Source organism: Oncorhynchus mykiss, chromosome 10 (assembly GCF_013265735.2).
Source record: "Oncorhynchus mykiss isolate Arlee chromosome 10, USDA_OmykA_1.1, whole genome shotgun sequence".
Lineage (NCBI taxonomy): Eukaryota > Metazoa > Chordata > Actinopteri > Salmoniformes > Salmonidae > Oncorhynchus > Oncorhynchus mykiss.
In genome coordinates this window covers 37,329,845-37,344,005 of record NC_048574.1, presented here as the reverse complement: position 1 = coordinate 37,344,005, position 14,161 = coordinate 37,329,845, and positions in this window count along the sequence as shown.

Here is a 14,161-nt window from a genome sequence, read left to right as displayed (position 1 = left end):
AGCAAGGCCTCTTTAGTGTCCTAAGTTTTCATAACTGTGACCTTAATTGCCTGCCGCCTGTAAGCGTCTTAACGACCGTTCCGCAGGTGCATATTCATTAACATTACTTTAAATATAATCTTTCAGGGCCTCCCGGGTGGCGCAGTGGTTAAGGGCGCTGTACTGCAGCGCCAGCTGTGCCATCAGAGTCCTGGGTTCGCGCCCAGGCTCTGTCGTAACCGGCCGTGACCGGGAGGTCCGTGGGGTGACGCACAATTGGCCTAGCGTCGCCCGGGTTAGGGAGGGCTTGGTCGGTAGGGGTGTCCTTGTCTCATCGCGCACCAGCGACTCCTGTGGCGGGCTGGGCGCAGTGTACGCTAGCCAAGGTGGCCAGGTGCACGGTGTTTCCTCCGGCGCATTGGTGCGGCTGGCTTCCGGGTTGGATGTGCGCTGTGTTAAAGAAGCAGCAGTTGGTTGTGTATCGGAGGACGCATGACTTTCAACCTTCGTCTCTCCCGAGCCCGTACGGGAGTTGTAGCGATGAGACAAGATAGTAGCTACTACACAATTGGATACTATGAAATTGGGGAGAAAAAGGGGTAAAATTCAAAAAAAAAAATATATATCTATAATCTTTCTTTTTTTAAACTTTAGGCAAGTCAGTTAAGAACAAATTCTTATTTTCAATGACGGCCTAGGAACAGGCCGTCGTTCTGCAGAACGGGCAGAACGACAGATTTTTTACCTTGCCGAGCTCGGGGATTCAATCTTCCAACCTTTGGGTTACTAGTCCGACGCTCTAACCACTAGGCTACCTGCCTCTACCCTTTACAATGAAGATCTGTGAAGTTATTTGGATTTTTACGAATTATCTTTGAAAGACAAGGTCCTGAGTTTCTTTTTTTATTTATTTGTTTATTATCTCAATTACCTTGACTAACCTGTGCCCCCGCACGTTGACTCTGTACCGGTACCCCCCTGTATATAGACTCGTTACTGTTATATTATTGTTGCTCTTTAATTATTTGTTACTTTTCTATTTTTGTTTTTTTGTTGTTACCTTTTTTTTCTTTTTTTTACCTTTATTTAACTAGGCAAGTCAGTTAAGAACAAATTCTTATTTACAATGACGGCCTTCCGGGGAACAATAGGTTACCTACCTTGTTCAGGGGCAGAATGACAGATTTTTACCTTGTCTGCTCGGGGATTCAATCCGGCATCCTTTCGGTTACTGGCCCAACGCTCTAAACACTAGGCTACCTGCCGCAGCAGCATACTTCAGTTTATTTAGTAAATACTTTCTTAACATTTATTTTTTTCTTAAAATTGCATTGTTGGTTAAGGGCTTGTAAGTAAGCATTTCGCTGTAAGGTCTACACCTGTTTTTTCAGCATATGTGACAAATACAATTTTATTTGATAAAACCCAGTGTTCAAACAAGGAAATGGTTCCAATCTTTTTTCCATTATACATTTTTCCCACACATAGGGGATTTTAGAAACCCTTAATAAGGGCTGTGCTTCATGTAGGCTTACCCTGATGTTTTGATAACCGCGTAAATCTCTCTAGGACAAGGGGATTTATCAATATATTTGCCTGTGTTTACTCCCCAAAAATGGAACGCTAATTAGCTGCAAATGTGGCTATCATAAAGAACACCAAATGCCATGATGATCTGGATGAGACTGCCTAATCGAGGCAAAGGTAAGAACCTCTGGATTAACTATCTAATGTTAGCTAAATGTAGTAATTCATTAATTGGCTTTATTTCTTTAAATTGACAATTATGTGAACTGTCTAGTGCAAGTTTAAATTGATACAATACCTGTTAGCAATGTTCCCTAAAACATGTTTTGGCACTGAGGATATTTCAGGTCTGCTGAGCATGAACGTGAAAGTTGTGAAAAGTCTGTGCAACTTCTGGTGCGTGTTTACTGTGATCACTGAGGCTGTACTTGCTTTAAGTTACAGTTTTAAGTGGCCAAGTAGGCTACTGTGGCTATTTGATCATAATGTATATTTACCAGAGTGGCCTGCCATCAAAAACAATGGACTAAAATGCAACACGTAATATTTTAAAAGAGAAATAGCTGTTCTATCATTCAGCCTACAGTAGCAGCACAAGTGTGGTGATCAATGTAGGCCTACAGACTTTTGAAAAAAACATGCAGAGCTTGACATTAAACCTGTTTATCCACTTGCCCTTCAGACAAGGTGACTGAAAATGTTGTGTTTGATGCAAGAAACCACTTTACAAAATCAAATTAATTATTATTCCCATAGCATTATTACAGAGAATCAGACAAATTATGCTACCTCCTGCCTATTGTCTACTTAGTCTTGAATAAGCTGTCTCAAAATACAACACTGCCCCTTTAAGATGTAAAAAAAAGCTCTTGCTTTTCAAAGATGGCTAGAAATGCATACGTTCTGTGCTCTTGTAGGTAGCAATCACTCCCTTATTGCTGACTACATATGATCTATAACTCGGCTAATAACTCACTAACTGGCAAAGATTATGAACAAATGTGCACAGCTGCCTACATGCATCACTCCCTTTGATCTCAAAACAAGCACATCTACTCATGCTGCAAACACAGTCCAGTTCAAAGTGAATGGTTATTTGCATATAGGCTTACTGCAGTTTGATTGGTTATGGCACCGCGGTCTGTGTAGAATACGGGCCTGTGTCGTGCCTGTCAATGCAATAGAATCCTACTCAAATGTGCTCTGCCTACAAGAAAATCTCTTGCATAGTTAGTTTTGCATACTAAGTCTTGCATAGTTTGTTTTGTTTCGGTATGTTACATTGAAAGTGGCTAATATTGCGTTAATTCAAGCACAATTCCCCCAGTAGAGGGAAATGTTGATAGTGTTAACTAAAGGGGAACATTCTAGAAAGTTGAGTGAAGTTCAATCTCCTGTTTCTCTCTGTGGCCTGATATTTCTTCTGCACAGCAGTCAAAGGGGAGCTGTGCTAACGGTTAAATAGGAAAATGGTTCCAATAGTTTTTCCACCATTCATTTTTCCCATAGAGGATTTTAGAAACCCTTCAAATAAGGGCTGTGTTTCATGTAGGTTTACCCTGACGTGACGTTCTGATAACCATGTAAATCTCTCGGACAAGGTGACTTTTATCAATATATTCAGTTCTATTTACTCTCAGATTCGAAAATGCTAATTAGCATCAAAGTAGACATCATGCAAATCCCAGTCAGCTCCTGCACATCAGCTCTAGCTGACACCTTTGCTAACAGATATTGTGTCAATTTAAATCTTGCGCAAGACAGTTCACAGAATTGTCAATTTAAAGAAATGTAGCTGATTTATTCAAGACAAAATGGATCTAACATTAGATAGCTAATCCAGAGATACTGACCTTTGCCTCAATACGGATGTCTCGTCCAGATAATGATATTTGTAGTTCTTTATGATAGCCACATTAGCAGCTAATTAGCATTTCATTTTGGGAGGGGGGGGGTAAATACAAGCAAATATATTGATAAGTCACCTTGTCCTAGAGAGATTTACATGGTTATCAAAACATCATGACAGGGTAAGCCTATATTTGAAGTGTTTCTAAAATCTCATATGGGAAAAATGAATGATGTGAAAACAATTGTAACCATTTCCTTGTTTGACCGCAATTTTTGGGGGGTATTATGACTGTGGTACTTTGCTTTATATCTCCGGTATCCCCTCTTGCACTGGTGGTGCAAATGCTTTCATTAAAATGTTTCACATAGCCCAGATATATCTGGCCTGCTTGTCAAATAATCTTTATTAATGACTCAACATAAATATAAACACAACATGCAACAATTTCTAAGATTTTACTGAGTTACAGTTCATATAAGAAAACAGTCAATTGAAAAATATTAATGAGGCCCTGATCTATGGATTTCACATGACTGGGAATACAGACATGCATCTGTTGGTCACAGATACTGTACCTTTAAAATAAGAGTAGGGGCCTGGATCAAAAAACCAGCCAGTACCTAGTGTGACCACCATTTTCCTCATGCAGCGCGACATCTCCTTCACATAGAGTTGATCAGGCTGTTGCTTGCGACCTGTGGTATGTTGTCTCACTCCTCTTCAATTGATGTGCAAAGTTGCTGGATATTGGAGGGAAACTGGAACACACTGTCGTACACATCGAACCACAGCGTCCCAAACATGCTCAATGGGTGACTTGTCTAGTGAATATGCAGGCCATGGAAGAACTGGGACATTTTCAGCTTCCAGGAATTGTGTACAGATCCTAGCGACATGGGGCCGTGCATTATCATGCTGAAACATGAGGTGATAGCGGCGGATGAATGGCACGCCAATGGGCCTCATTATTTAGTCGAGGTATCTCTGTGCATTCTAATTGCCATCGATAAAATGCAATTGTCCGTAGCTTATGCCTGCCCATAACATAACCCCCCAGCCACCATGGGGGACGGTTGGAAGCACTGCCAAATTCTCTAAAACGATGTGAGAAATAAGCATTTCATTATCTGATAACAGCTCTGGTGGACATTCCTGCAGTCAGCATGCCATTTGCACGCTCCCTCAACTTGAGGCATCTCTGGCATTATATTGTGTGACAAAACTGCACATTTTACAGTGGCCTTTTATTGCCCCAGCACAAGGGGCACCTGTGTAATGATCATGATGTTTAATCAGCTTCTTGATATGCCACACCTGGTGGGTGGATGAATTATCTTGGCAGAGGATAAAATTCTCCCTAACAGGGATGTAAACCAATTTATGCACAAAATGTGAGAAAAAAAATTCTGGTGTCTTTTATTTCAGCTCATGAAATATGGGACCAAAACATTACATGTTGCATTTATATTTTTGTTCAGTGTAGATAATTGACTGGTATCATATAGCTAATATCATATGTTTGCTACCTTACTGTTTAGTTTGGGTGATATTTACTAGCTACTCCGGCTAATAACAAACGTTCCCACAAAACTAACGTTTTCCTAGGAATGTTCATGTGACCTACATGATCTCTCGTTCAAAAGATCACCCCCTTAATGTCAAATAGAATTTACCCCGAACATGACTACCATGTTCTCAGAATTTAAGATATGAATGTTCTAGACAATTTTCATGGGAAAGTTGCAAGAACATTCATATGCCCAGTTTTCTGTGGGTTAGAAGAATATTCCATCAATGTCACACTAAACAAACACATAACATGGTTGCCATGTTCTCAGAATATAAAATATGAGTAACCTAGTCCAGTGGCCACCAATGGGGTTGGGCGGAATGACACATCGTCCCATCGACCTGTCCAAACATAGTTGATATAAGATTGAATCATCTTATTCTTTTTTTTACCTGGGGCAGGGGGATCGCGTCGTTGAGTTGCCTAGCAATGCAGTAAACAATCTGTAATGCAGCCTGTGTCGCGCACAGTGTCGAGCCATCATTCAGGGCCTCATTTGAGCAGCAGCTGTTTAGCAAAAAAAAATACATTATATATATATATATATATATATATATATATATATATATATATATATAAATAATAAATCAATATTTGAGTATATCTTTTCATGAGATAACACTGAAGAAATGACACCTTGCCACAATGTAAATTAAATCAAATTTTATTTGTCACATACACATGGTTAGCAGATGTTAATGCGAGTGTAGCGAAATGCTTGTGCTTCTAGTTCCGACAATGCAGTAATAACCAACAAGTAATCTAACTAACAATTCCAAAACTACTGTCTTATACACAGTGTAAGGGGATAAAGAATATGTACATAATGATATATGAATGAGTGATGGTACAGAGCAGCATAGGCAAGATACAGTAGATGATATTGAGTACAGTATATACATATGAGATGAGTGTGTAAACAAAGTGGCATAGTTAAAGTGGCTAGTGATACATGTATTACATAAGGATGCAGTCGATGATATAGAGTACAGTATATACGTATGCATGTGAGATGAATAATGTAGGGTAAGTAACATTATATAAGGTAGCATTGTTTAAAGTGGCTAGTGATATATTTACATCATTTCCTATCGATTCCCATTATTAAAGTGGCTGGAGTTGAGTCAGTGTCATTGTCAGTGTGTTGGCAGCAGCCACTCAATGTTAGTGGTGGCTGTTTAACAGTCTGATGGCCTTGAGATAGAAGCTGTTTTTCAGTCTCTTGGTCCCAGCTTTGATGCACCTGTACTGACCTCGCATTCTAGATGATAGCGGGGTGAACAGGCAGTGGCTCGGGTGGTTGATGTCCTTGATGATCTTTATGGCCTTCCTGTAACATCGGGAGGTGTAGGTGTCCTGGAGGGCAGGTAGTTTGCCCCCGGTGATGCGTTGTGCAGACCTCACTACCCTCTGGAGAGCCTTACAGTTGAGGGCGGAGCAGTTGCCGTACCAGGCGGTGATACAGCCCGACAGGATGCTCTCGATTGTGCATCTGTAGAAGTTTGTGAGTGCTTTTGGTGACAAGCCAAATTTCTTCAGCCTCCTGAGGTTGAAGAGGCGCTGCTGCGCCTTCTTCACGATGCTGTCTGTGTGAGTGGACCAATTCAGTTTGTCTGTGATGTGTATGCCGAGGAACTTAAAACTTGCTACCCTCTCCACTACTGTTCCATCGATGTGGATAGGGGGGTGTTCCCTCTGCTGTTTCCTGAAGTCCACAATCATCTCCTTAGTTTTGTTGACGTTGAGTGTGAGGTTATTTTCCTGACACCACACTCCGAGGGCCCTCACCTCCTCCCTGTAGGCCGTCTCGTCGTTGTTGGTAATCAAGCCTACCACTGTTGTGTCGTCCGCAAACTTGATGATTGAGTTGGAGGCATGCGTGGCCACGCAGTCGTTGGTGAACAGGGAGTACAGGAGAGGGCTCAGAACGCACCCTTGTGGGGCCCCAGTGTTGAGGATCAGCGGGAAGGAGATGTTGTTGCCTACCCTCACCACCTGGGGGCGGCCCGTCAGGAAGTCCAGTACCCAGTTGCACAGGGCGGGGTCGAGACCCAGGGTCTCGAGCTTGATGACGAGCTTGGAGGGTACTATGGAGTTGAATGCCGAGCTGTAGTCGATGAACAGCATTCTCACATAGGTATTCCTCTTGTCCAGATGGGTTAGGGCAGTGTGCAGTGTGGTTGAGATTGCATCGTCTGTGGACCTATTTGGGCGGTAAGCAAATTGGAGTGGGTCTAGGGTGTCAGGTAGGGTGGAGGTGATATGGTCCTTGACTAGTCTCTCAAAGCACTTCATGATGACGGATGTGAGTGCTACGGGGCGGTAGTCGTTTAGCTCAGTTACCTTAGCTTTCTTGGGAACAGGAACAATGGTGGCCCTCTTGAAGCATGTGGGAACAGCAGACTGGTATAGGGATTGATTGAATATGTCCGTAAACACACCGGCCAGCTGGTCTGCGCATGCTCTGAGGGCGCGGCTGGGATGCCGTCTGGGCCTGCAGCCTTGCGAGGGTTAACACGTTTAAATGTTTTACTCACCTCGGCTGCAGTGAAGGAGAGACCGCATGTTTTCGTTGCAGGCCGTGTCAGTGGCACTGTATTGTCCTCAAAGCTGGCAAAAAAGTTATTTCGTCTGCCTGGGAGCTAGACATCCTGGTCCGTGACTGGGCTGGATTTCTTCCTGTAGTCCGTGATTGACTGTAGACCCTGCCACATGCCTCTTGTGTCTGAGCCGTTGAATTGAGATTCTACTTTGTCTCTGTACTGACGCTTAGCTTGTTTGATTGCCTTGCGGAGGGAATAGCTACACTGTTTGTATTCGGTCATGTTACCAGACACCTTGCCCTGATTAAAAGCAGTGGTTCGCGCTTTCAGTTCCACGCGAATGCTGCCATCAATCCACGGTTTCTGGTTAGGGAATGTTTTAATCGTTGCTATGGGAACGACATCTTCAACGCACGTTCTAATGAACTCGCACACCGAATCAGCGTATTCGTCAATATTGTTATCTGACGCAATACGAAACATGTCCCAGTCCACGTGATGGAAGCAGTCTTGGAGTGTGGAGTCAGCTTGGTCGGACCAGCATTGGACAAACCTCAGCGTGGGAACCTCTTGTTTTAGTTTCTGTCTGTAGGCAGGGATCAACAAAATGGAGTCGTGGTCAGCTTTTCCGAAAGGGGGGCGGGGCAGGGCCTTATATGCGTCGCGGAAGTTAGAGTAACAATGATCCAAGGTCTTTCCACCCCTGGTTGCGCAATCGATATGCTGATAAAATTTAGGGAGTCTTGTTTTCAGATTAGCCTTGTTAAAATCCCCAGCTACAATGAATGCAGCCTCCGGATAAATCGTTTCCAGTTTGCAGAGAGTTAAATAAAGTTTGTTCAGAGCCATCGATGTGTCTGCTTGGGGGGGGATATATACGGCTGTGATTATAATCGAAGAGAATTCTCTTGGTAGATAATGCGGTCTACATTTGATTGTGAGGAATTCTAAATCAGGTGAACAGAAGGATTTGAGTTCCTGTATGTTTCTTTCATCACACCATGTCACGTTAGCCATAAGGCATACGCCCCCGCCCCTCTTCTTACCAGAAAGATGTTTGTTTCTGTCGGCGCGATGCGTGGAGAAACCCGTTGGCTGCACCGCCTCGGATAGCGTCTCTCCAGTGAGCCATGTTTCCGTGAAGCAAAGAACGTTGCAGTCTCTGATGTCCCTCTGGAATGCTACCCTTGCTCGGATTTCATCAACCTTGTTGTCAAGAGACTGGACATTGGCAAGAAGAATGCTAGGGAGTGGTGCACGGTGTGCCCGTCTACGGAGTCTGACCAGACGACCGCCTCGTTTCCCTCTTTTTCTGAGTCGTTTTTTTGGGTCTCTGCATGGAATCCACTCCGTTGTCCTGTTTGTAAGGCAGAACACAGGATCCGCGTCGCGAAAAACATATTCTTGGTCGTACTGATGGTGAGTTGACGCTGATCTTATATTCAGTAGTTCTTCTCGACTGTATGTAATGAAACCTAAGATGGCCTGGAGTACTAATGTAAGAAATAACACGTAAAAAAACAAAAAACTGCATAGTTTCCTAGGAACGCGAAGCGAGGCGGCCATCTCTGTCGGCGCCGGAACCGGTGAGTGTACAGCTTGTATAACCGTGTAAATTTGCTGTCCCCTCAAAATAACTCAACACACAACCATTATTGTCTAAACCGCTGGCAACAAAAGTGAGTACACCTTACACATTTTTTACTATTCTCTCTACATTGTAGAATAATAGTGAAGACATCAAAACTATGAAATAACATATATATCATGTAGTAACCAAGTTTTTATTTTACCTTTATTTAACTAGGCAAGTCAGTTAAGAACAAATTCTTATTTCAATGACAGCCTAGGAACAGTGGGTTTAACTGCCTGTTCAGGGGCAGAACGACAGATTTGTACCTTGCCAGCTCAGGGATTTGAACTTGCAACCTTCGGGTTACTAGTCCAATGCTCTAACCACTAGGCTACCCTGCCACCCCTGTGTTAAACAAATCAAAATATATTTGAGATTGTTTAAAGGGTCCCATCTTTGCCTTGATCACAGCTTTGCACACTCTTGGCACCCTCAACCAGCTTCACGAGGTAGTTATGTGGAATGCTTTCAAATTAACAGGTGTGCCTTGTTTAATTTGTGCAATTTCTTTCCTCAACGTGTTTGAGCCAATCACTTGTGTTCTGACAGGGTAGGGGTGGTATACAGAAGATAGCTCTATTTGGTAAAAGACCAAGTCCATATTATGGCAAGAACAGCTCAAATAAGCAAAAAGGACCGACAGTCCATCATTACTTTGAGACATAAAGGTCAATCAATCCATAACATTTCAAGAATTTTTAAAGTTTCTTCAAGTGCAATCGCAAAGACCAAGCGCTATGATGAAACTGGCTCTCATGAGGACCGCCACAGGAAAGGAAGACCCAGAGTTACCTCTGCTGCAGAGGATAAGTTCATTAGAGTTAACTGCAACTCAGATTGCAGCCCAAATGAATGCTTCACAGAGTTCAAGTAACAGACATATCTCAACATCAACTGTTCAGAGGAGACTGCGTGAATCAGGCTTTGTGGTCAAAATGCTGCAAAGAAACCACTACTAAAGCACACCAATAAAACAAAGAGACTTGCTTGGGCCAAGAAACACAAGCAATGGACATTAGACCAGTGGAAATCTGTCCTTTGGTCTGATGAGACCGCCATATCTTTGTGAGAAGCAGAGTAGGTGAAAGGATCATCTCTGTGTGGTCCCCACCGAGAAGCATGGAGGAGGAGGTGTGATGGTGCTTTGCTGTTGACACTGTCTATGATTTATTTATAAAATAAAAAACATTGAATGAGTAGGTGTGTCCAAACTTTTGACTGGGACTGCACACATGTTTTTGGGAGGGGGGCCTGTTTTGCAGGTTATTTTGCATTAATACGTGTCACATATGAGTTTGAAAAGAACGTAAAAAATATATATATATCATTGAGTTAATACAGCCACATACAAACATGGTCTCTTTTTTGCTTTCTTGAGTAAGGCAGCTCTAAAATGTAGGTGTTTTAGCCTAGCTCAGTGGTTTCTATGGTGGTGGGGCAGCTAGCGGAAATATGGAGCGTAGGAGTTAGTAATCTTCTCTAGTTGTGCTGTGATTGGCACAATGTTCTGTCACTCATGACACTACTTCCATAGTTACATTAGAGGTGCCCATCCAAGAAAGATCAAGGTCATTGGCCACAAATAAAATTACATCAAATCACGTTATATGTACCGTAGGTTTGATTGGACTGATCATGTCAACATCATACTTTCAAAATCTTAGCTAGCAAGCTAGCAGTCATCATCATGAATCAAGTCGACAATCTACTGGCTAATCCTTTTCAATCCATGTCATATGAAGATCAATTGAGGAGAAATTATAGATAAAACGTATCGGTGCTCATCGGCCATTGAACATAAACATTACACAAGTTAGAAATCGCAAATTCAACAATGAGTGGTTTCGAAGGAATCAGTAGCTAACTGCAAGCATTGCAAAGCAATTACTAGACTGCTATTCAGTGGAGTGGGTTTGTGCTCCAATTATAGGTTTAAGAGTCTCTTTTCCAGGCTTAAAAGGATGAACATTCAACATTGACCATGCTGTCAATATAGCATGACTTCTGCCCCATTCAAAACAACTTGAAACTCGGAAATCTCAGACCTCAGTGTATTCAAGACAACTGAGAATTCCAAGTCAGGAACTCGGGCCTCTTTCTAGATCTCCGACCTGAAGATCACTGATGTCATGATTAAACTTTTTTATTTTTTTCTCGAGTTCCCAGTGCACTTGAAAGCACCATAAATCCAGAGAATGCGAGACTTTGATGACAAAGATTGTGCACAAAGGACCACCGTGCCACCTTCCTGGTCACGTGAGCAAAGCACAACAAGGTGAGTCCAAAAATGTATTGTATGCTGCTGCATAAATTATGTAATATCCCCGGGATGTATAAGAAAGTAATATGCTGAGTGTATGTTTAGTAAGCTGTTAGCTGTTGGTGTTGCGCATGTAGCCTATATCCTGTTTTAGAGAAATGCCATCAGCAAATATTATAAGAGCTTTCATTGTCTGCTTATATGTCCCCTTTCTTTATCATATGGTTCTGACTTGGTGTACAGGGAAGAATCCTGTAACAACAGCCCATGTTCTGAATTATGTCACTGTATCTTTCAAAAGTGCTGAACAAATAGTTATATTGACTACATCTGTCAAATATAATAATCAAAATTACGAATAGCCTCTTATCCGCTAGTCATCACCTTATGGCATTATTTGTACATCTCAATTGTCAGTAGAAACCTCATTTGTTTAAGGAATTTTTTTTAAAGGCAGTAAATGAGGCTGAATGAACTGTTTGCCTGCCAGATAAGGCTCCGCTGATAGCCAGGTATAGCAGTGGTAATGTTTCACTCCATCTTGCTGAAAAGAAAGCCCTGCTGTTGAGACATCTTTTTGTAGGCCCTAACAGTTTGTGGGTACCGTTTGTCACCGATGTAGTGCAATTCATGTATTGTTTAGTGTTGTGTAGTGCAGTGGCTTTGCTGGCATCCACCCCCCATTTTTATTATTTTTGCCCCAGCAGGATTTACAAGCTAAAATAGCCACTGGTCATGCGAAAACCACAGATTTAAAGTTTAATCATTAGGGTACAATATGGAAATCATCTTACCAATATTGTACTTTCATATGGTGATATGCGGTACCGATAACTTTGAATGGTGCTTTGGAACCATTTAATGGTGATTTCAGACAATTTCAACTAAGATCGAGTGTGCTTGTTCACCATAGAAGACGTCACTGGTGGTCTTCTTGGGAGAGCTAACCAAACAGTCACAATCAATGCGCAACAGCTGGCCAGCGCAGCGCTCTCTTCCATTCCATCTGAACGTGTCTTCAGTAGGCCTACAGCAGGCAATACTCTTACCCCACTCTGCAGTCTATTAAAGCCAGAAAAGGTGAACATGCTTGTGTTCCTTGCCAGAAACCTTTAGGTTCTTCACTGCACTTTTTATTTGTTTAATTTTCAAAGTCTGTATTCACAGATGCATCTTAACCAAAATAAATGTAGCCTAGGCTAGAATATTATGTTGTGTGCCTTAAATGTATTTGCACTTTAGTTTATTTGGTTAATATCATACATTTGTTTACTTTATTTATTTTGTCATTTGTAGCCTTTCCAGGTTTGTTTAAACTTCCCATTCGATTATTCTATCTTGAAATTGTTGGCTCGCTCTTTCTTGCTCTCTCTCTCATATTCATTTGAAGGTTGATCATGAAAGATATGCTTAGACCAAGTCACTTGCCAAATCAAGTGAAATAGATAAACAAAAGTGAAATAAACAAAACATTTACAGTAAACATTACTCACAAAAGTTCCATAATATGACATTTCAAATATCATATTATGGCTATATACAGAGTTGTAATGGTGTGCAAGTAGTTACAAGTGCAAAACTGATCAAGGGAGACATGGTATGTGAAAAAGCAGAGGTTGCCAATGAATTCAACTCTTACATTTGTTTTATTTTTTTACTTCTGTTGCCCGCAAGCTGGTTAGCAAGCTGCCCACCAGTTCTGGTTTGTATGGAAGCAACCAAATCAACAAGTATTTTGTAGAGTTAGGGGTTCAGCCAAACTCTTTTTCTTTTGCAAAGGTAGCAACAGCCAAAATAGTCAGTTGGCTGGCAGAGCTTAAATGCACCAAAGTCACAGGCCTGGATAATATTCTTGCAAGGTTTCTTATAGATTCTGCTGAGCAAATTGTCCCTTGTACTACGCATATCATTAATCTCTCTCTTGAACAAGGTACCTTTCCCAGGGACATGAAACAAACTAAAGTGATACCTCTGTATAAGAAGGTGATAAAGTCTGACCCTGGGAATTATAGGCCTGTATCTATCATCTGTGTAACATCAAAGATCCTGGAGAGAGTTGTACATGAGCGAATGTATGAATATGTTAACAGGCTCTAATGTATGATTTTCAGTTGGGGTTTTAAAAAAAAAAAAAATACTCCACTGATTCATGTTTACTTTACTTGACTGACTTCATCAGGAAAGAGATTGAGGGAAATATGTGTGGAATTGTACTGCTTGATCTACAGAAGGCCTTTGATACAGTTAACCACTGCCTCCTAACTGGAGGCACTGGGGTTAAGCAGTATCCCTCTAGGCTGGGTAAAGTACTATTTATCAGGAAGGGAGCAAGTAGTAGAGGTTAATGGTTCACTGTCTCGGGCAAAATCAATGAGTTGTGGCATTCCGCAGGGGAGCGTGCTTGGGCCTCTGCTGTTTTTATTGTATATTAACGATATGAAAGATGCTCGTTCTTCCTATCTTTTTCTTTATGCGGATGACTCTACACTTCTGGTGTCACACAAAAGTAAAACTGTGTTGGAGAGCATACTTAGCACAGAGTTTACTAACATTAGCAAATGGCTTGGAGATAAGCTATTTCTGCACTTAAGGAAAACTGAAGTAATTATTTTGGGATCCAGACCTAAATTGTGTAGGTCGTCTGAAATCAGAGTGGAGTTAGGGGGTGAGGTGCTGACTACTAAAACCTCTGTTAGCTACTTGGGATGCATCCTTCATAGAAGCTTGGGAGGTGTGAGCATGGCCAGTAAAGTGCTAGGGAAGATTAATGCCAGGACTAAGTTTTTGGCTAGAAAGT